We start from the raw sequence: 6,731 nt of genomic DNA, 5'->3' as shown, positions 1-6,731 counted from the left end.
CTGTAATTTCTCCTTAGAGTAAGAATACAGTAAAACCCACGGTGTCCAATCCTGAACATAACTAATGAAATCATCATTGACTAATGAAACCTGGAATAATCAAAAAGAATCAAATGTTTGTGATTTAGCCTTCATTTGGTTTGATTTGTATATGATGGTAGGCAACACGAAGAGACATTTGGAAGGTGGAGTGACTTATGAAGGTGAAGTGAGTTAGGGGTACCCTAACCTGATCTGCATACCTGTAATGTTTCATGTACCTTCTGTTTCTTGGTACTTGTTGTGCCACTGTTAGTGAAACTTTATTTGCATACTTGTCTTTATCTTATGAAGAAAATATTCTTTACATCCTTCTTCAATAAAACACACAACTTTTACTACTGTTTCAAATAATAATGCTATGGTGATGTTGATTTGGAATGCTTCAAAATACTCATGGAAAAATATTCTTTCCAGTCTATGTCAAATGTTTAGTTAGAATTTGAATAATAAGCCTAAATACTTATTATTTGGAAAGAATAGGCAGGAAAATAAGAAGTATTTTGTTCCATTTTTCAAATACCACAAAAAGATCAAAAGAAGCTTCCACAGAAGGTTGTGGGTTTTAAAATTATTATTTTTTTTTAATCAAAGAAAATTGCTTAATTTTAATTTGCTATATCTCTATTATTTTTGTCTGTGACTTGTAGGGATATTCAGATTCAGGAAAAAAAAATCTTATTTTTATTACTGCTCTTCCTTATTAATTTTTTTAATTTTTTTTATATATATATATTTTCATCTGGTGTTATATGAACACTCTATTCCCATTTCTTAAACAAATAGCAGCATTTATAACAATTACACTTGGGATCAGGGAAGGGAAATAGCAGGGAAGGAGTTTTGACTTAGCAGTACATGGGCTCTTATCATAGAATCACAGAACGGTTTGAGCTGGAAGGGCCCTTAAAGACCATCCAGTTCCAACCCTTGGCCATGGGCAGGGACTCCTCCCACAAGACCAGGCTGCCCAAAACCCCATCCAACCTGGCCTTGAGCACCTCCAGGGATGGGGCATCCACAGCTTCTCTGGGCAGCCTGTGCCAGGGCCTCACCACCCTCTGAGTGAAGAATTTCTTTCTAATGTCTAATCCAAATCTCCCCTCTTTTAGTTTAAGACCTTTCATTCTTGTCCTATCACTGCCTGCCCATGTAAAAAGTTGTTCTCTATCTTTTTATAACCTCCCTTTAAGTATTGAAAAGCAGCAATGATGTCACCCCGGAGCCTTCTCCTCTCCAGGCTGAATACCCCCAGCTCTCTCAGCCTTTCTTCTCAGGAGAGGTGCTCCAGCCCCTTGATCATCTTTATAGCCCTCCTCTAGACCCACTCTAACAGCCCCACACCCTTCTTGTGCCGGGGGCCCCAGACCTGGACACAGCACTCCAGTTGGAGCCTCACAAGGTCAGAGTAGAGGGGGACAATCCCCTCCCTCGACCTGCTGGCCACTCCTCTGGTGATGCAGCCCACGACGCAGTTGGCCTTCTGGGCTGCAAGTGCACACTGCTGGCTTGTGTCAAGCTTCTTGTCCATCAGGACCCCCAAGTCCTTCTCTGCAGGGCTGCTCCCAAGTTCTTCTTCTCCCAGTCTGTATTCATGCTTGGGACTGCCCTGACCCAGGTACAGCACCTTGCACTTAGACTTGTTGAACCTTATTAAGTTCACATGGGCCAACTTCTCAAGTCCAGGTCCCTCTGGATGGCATCCCTTCCTTCTGTTGTACCAACCACACCACTCAGCTTGGGGTCATCTGCAAACTTGCTGAGGGTGCACTCAATCCTACTGTCTTGATTTGATAAAAATATTAAACATTGATAAAAATATTAAACAGCACTGGTCCTAAGATGGACCCCTGAGGGAAACAACTTGTCACCAGCCTCCACCTGGGCATCGAGCCACTGACCAGAACTCTTTGGTTGTGGCCACCCAGCCATTTCCTTATCCACTGAATTGTCTACCCTTCAAATCCATATTTCTCCAATATACGGATGTGTTTTGCAGTTCTGATTTGTTTTGGAGTTTATTTCATATCTCCTCCTTTTCCTATGTTTTATTTATTTATTTTTTATTTATTTATTTATTTTTACTCTTTTTATTTTCAAGTGGTAGCTGATAATTAACAGTGCACATGCAGATCTTGTCCTGACATGGAACATTCACTCATATGTGGAAGCAAAGAAGTGTTTTTGGGTCTCACTGCATATCTGCCACAGCCAAAGAAACAACAGGACAGCTCCTAAAAGCTTCACTTAGTGAGTTTTACCCAATGCTGATGGAGACTCTATGTAATCTGAATATATGATTTTTCCCCTTTAAGTGGAACTACAATTATGTTAGTAGACCAAGCATCACCGACATTGCAGTGACCTACCCTGAGACTTTCAAAACAGACTTGGGGCTGTCTCCTTCCAGGGAATCTTTTCTTTATTATGATTTGAACCCCTGGATTTTGGTGTTCTCAGTGTTAGAACATAGGAACATACCAAAACAAGGTGAGAAAGCTAAATGTGGTCAGACCAAATCTTACACAGATATCTGACATTCTAGACATTCTGACTAGAGCCAAAAACAAATGCCTGTGGTTGTGAAAGTATGATGTAGAAAAGGGTGTAGTCTCAGATCATGATTTCTTTTCTTCCCCCTTCTTATCTTTTCCCAGTCAAAAATGTCCATGCAGAATGGGTTTCTTTTGGAAAATGTGATTTGACAGAATTGAGACACAGAATGGTGATGTGTTGATTTAACAGAAGATTAGAGTTGAGAATAAGCAGACAGCCTTGCAGGCTATGCCTGAGTCCTGTGGCTGCCCAGACATATAAGCAAGATGCATAAAAGATGAGCTAAAACTCTCTAATTAGCCTGAAGCAAAATGCACAAGCTTTTGTCATGCAAAAGAAACTGAAATCTTTGATCTTTTATCTTGAACTAGGCTATTTTTCTCCAAAAGTTTTAAAGGGGTATAAGACAGTTTTCTATACATCTTTGGTCTTTTGCCTCTTGTATCTTGAGTGGATGATATATATTGATCTGCTCTCTCCTTTTGACCTTAGTTTCATGCATGCTGATACATTTCTTTCTCCAATACTGTGGTCCCTAGAGTTTGTATTCTGTGAAGAAATGGCAATCTTGTTTATATACAAACTTACAAAGAAATATTTAATTTCATGATTAGTGTGCTGTTTTGCCTTTATGTACTCGTGCAAGTAGTAACGCAGAATATGCTGAAGACTAGCTCTTGATTAACTGGGCGAATCAAAAGTAAAAGCCCTGGTACTAGAGGTGAGATGAATGTCCAAGGATGATTATGAATGGCTAATGTTCCTTTGAAGCTCAAGTGGGTAATATCATGGCAGAAAAGAAAACAAACAACAACAATAACAAAACAGTGAAAAGGAATTAAAGTTAGAGGTACTAACTAAGTTAGGAACTGGAACTTCTATGAACACTTGAAAAAAATGGTTTAAAAGAGGAAAAGAATGAAAACAACATATATTTATTTTCCTGGAGAAAGTTGAGAAATTACCTACTTGTACGAACTAAATCTTTGTGCAGAAATTGAAATGTTTCATGATTGAAATCCAAATTGAAGGACCATCAGAACAAAAAAAAATGGAATCTGATTGCTTCCTAGTTAGTAGATGACTCACTTCAACTGGGAGTTTCCTAACAGGGTTAAGGTGCAAGAAAAACTTTAAGGATCTGAGATATCATCTTGAGAAGGAAGCAACTGCATGACAGAAATGGCTGGACAACATGAATTTAATACATGACATATCTTAAGCTTATAGAATTTTTTCTTCTCTCTGAGAACTCTCTGATGGTTCCCCAGGGGAAGTCATTTCAATGATCAGTCAGGGGAAAAAAATCACTATGTCAGAAAAAAATGCAAATGAGAAAAGGTGTTTTAACTTACCTCATCTTCAAAACACTTCTATAATGGTCATAAATGATAATACTTATAGTCCAAAAGAAGCATTGAAATAAGAACACAAAGTCATGACTCTATGATGTCTTAATATGGAAAAATTCTAAGTGATCAGGAATTACATTACTGTGAAATCCATAAGAAAATCCTGGCAGTGACAAAACCTAGAATGATAGTAGCATTACAGAAAACAAGACTTTAAAAGGATCTAATGAATTCGCCTAGTCTGACTCTCCTCCATAGCAATACCTACAGACCTACAAAAATACTTTCAGCAGATCATTTTCACTGCTGTTATGTGGCAGACAATTTGTTCTCAGGACAAACCACATATCCCAGATAGTACCTTTTTAGACATGAGAATCCAGAAAGCCAGTTTGTAAGCTGTTTGAGGAAACTGCATCATTATGACGTGAAATATACACGAGTGTGATAGCATGTCATAAGTACAAGAATAATGAAATGATTACTTACTGTAGTTGAAACATAACCATCAAAGCTTAGACAGTGGCAAGTTTTCAGATTTTCTCAGCACCAAAAGATATTTCCTGTTGCTCAGCTAAAGGCAGTTTGAGAGAACATCTGTTGAAGAAGATAGAACATCACTACCAAGGTACGTATGGAGGTTAAAAACAGTCAAGGTCACTGATGTGGAAGTGTCCCGATGTACAAAGCATACAGTGAATATTTAAGTTGATATACCTTGCAGTTTGAAAATTATTTCCTATCTCCCCGTTGATCATGCATTTTAGGTGCTACTTGTTAGATGATGGTTATAGCTAAGATAGGACTGTTGTGATGTGAATTAGGAGAAATTTATGAAGATGTTTCCCTCAGCATCTTCATTCAGAATAAGCCTAAAAAGGACAATAAGCTTTTTTTATAGCATAAAAGTAGGTGAAGCAGTAGGAGCTTTATCTGCTGACAAAGGGAAGTGGAACTAAATGATCAAAGAGATTTCACTAGCAGCTGAATAGTATATCACAAAGCTGTGGACCTGAAAGAGAAGCAGCAGCTGAAATATTCAGTATTCAGAAAATATCCAGAGGTAACATTAGAAACAATCAGAGAAACAAGTGGTCATAGAGCAAAGTGGGGAAGCAATGGGGATTTGGAAGACAGGTGGGAGTACAAGGAAGAGAGATGACTGAAGATAGGTGGAAGCTGGGAACATCCAGTCCATTTGGGGAGCAGTAAATGGCCAAGATCATGAAAAATATGCTAAGATATTGGGTGGTATGAACAGGAGTCCTATGACAAAAGCTTACACTTTCTCAGCGGTAGTATGCATTTAACAACCTCTTGTGTTTTTATGCTTGCAGGATACAAAAGCTTTGGAAGAACCAGATCAGCATTTGAAGACAACAGAATCACAGGTCACAAAATACAGAGATAACGTGTTTGGACAGATGTGACTGTAATCATGTCAGCTGCTGCTATTCTGTATCAAGGCCTCCAATATTTGCTGTCTATACTTCAAGCCAAAGCACTTGGAGTCAAGTGATTACAGGCAAATAACAACTTTTTTTTTTTTTTCCAAAGGAGATTCTGAGAAAATCTTTAAATCATGACCCCAATGTACATGAACAGTTAAAAATACACATGACAAATAAAATAGCCTGTAACTGTTTATTTTAAATCTTGGATTTTCATGACTAACACTTTTGAAGCCAGAGACATGATTTGCTAACTTTTGACAGTTAGATGCTGTAACTGAGGGCAAAAACTGGCCAAATGCTGTAACTGAGGGCAAAAATTGGCCAACAGTCTTTTACAGATGATGACTATGAAAAGAAGGAATGGAACAGCTTGATATTCCGATCATATTTCTGGAGAACCAACATGGATTTGATCTTTGATCTGTTCTTTTAAAAGGCTGTTGTCTTTTGCCTTTTTTTTTTTTTTTTCTCCCAACCAACATTCCCCCAGTAAAGATATGTTGTAATTTGGAAGAAAAGAGTAGTCAGAAGTCATTGTGATACAAAAAAGTGCAAAAACCCTGGGTTATTTTAATATCCATTTTTTTAAAAGAGTGCAACGGTTTTTAATACCAAAAGGAAAATCAGTGTGAGCTATAGCGTAAGATTTGCAACACCATATACTCTCAGTGAAACCAAGATGGGTTAAAACTTTCCAGTTTTCTGCAAATCAGCCTCATGGTAGTCCAATCTCTTTTTCTGATATTTTAAATTTTCGTATTTTTTCTTTGCTCTCGTACCTTAGTTGAATGGGCTATCTGTTGCTGAAGCAGAATTACATACACTTTCCCAGGTTGAGCCAACCAGTAATTGCTGTACCTGCAAGTCTTCGCTCTGGCTAAACTGACCAATACTTCCTAACACGGAGCCCCAAGGAAACAGTTACCATTTTCTTGTTCTTTGTTAATTTATTATGTCCTACATTAGACAAGGCTATTTCCTCCCACACTATGGTAACAAAAGGAAGCAATTTCCCGTTGAAATTTTTTACTTTCTGCTGTTAAGGGGGTAGTTACCATACCATCCCATGTATTTAAAAAAGAGAAAGAGGGGAAATAGTGGTGTTTTTTTTATTTATTACTTTATTACTTTATTTATTTATTTATTTGCTCTAGAACAGTGCAAAGCACACACTCAGCTTCATAGGTGATAGCATCATCTTTTGAATTCTGGTCTGCTATTTTAGCGTATCACAACCAAAGAAAACATAAGTGTACTTTGCATAATAATCAACACAATTTCTTTTGTAAGGCAGTCTCCACAGCTAGTTTTAGTGACTGCAATTTCTATA

The sequence above is a fragment of the Anser cygnoides genome, chromosome 1 (genome assembly GCF_040182565.1).
Source record: "Anser cygnoides isolate HZ-2024a breed goose chromosome 1, Taihu_goose_T2T_genome, whole genome shotgun sequence".
Taxonomy (NCBI): domain Eukaryota; kingdom Metazoa; phylum Chordata; class Aves; order Anseriformes; family Anatidae; genus Anser; species Anser cygnoides.
The sequence above is the reverse complement of the archived record's forward strand: the minus strand, read 5'-3'. Positions refer to the sequence as shown.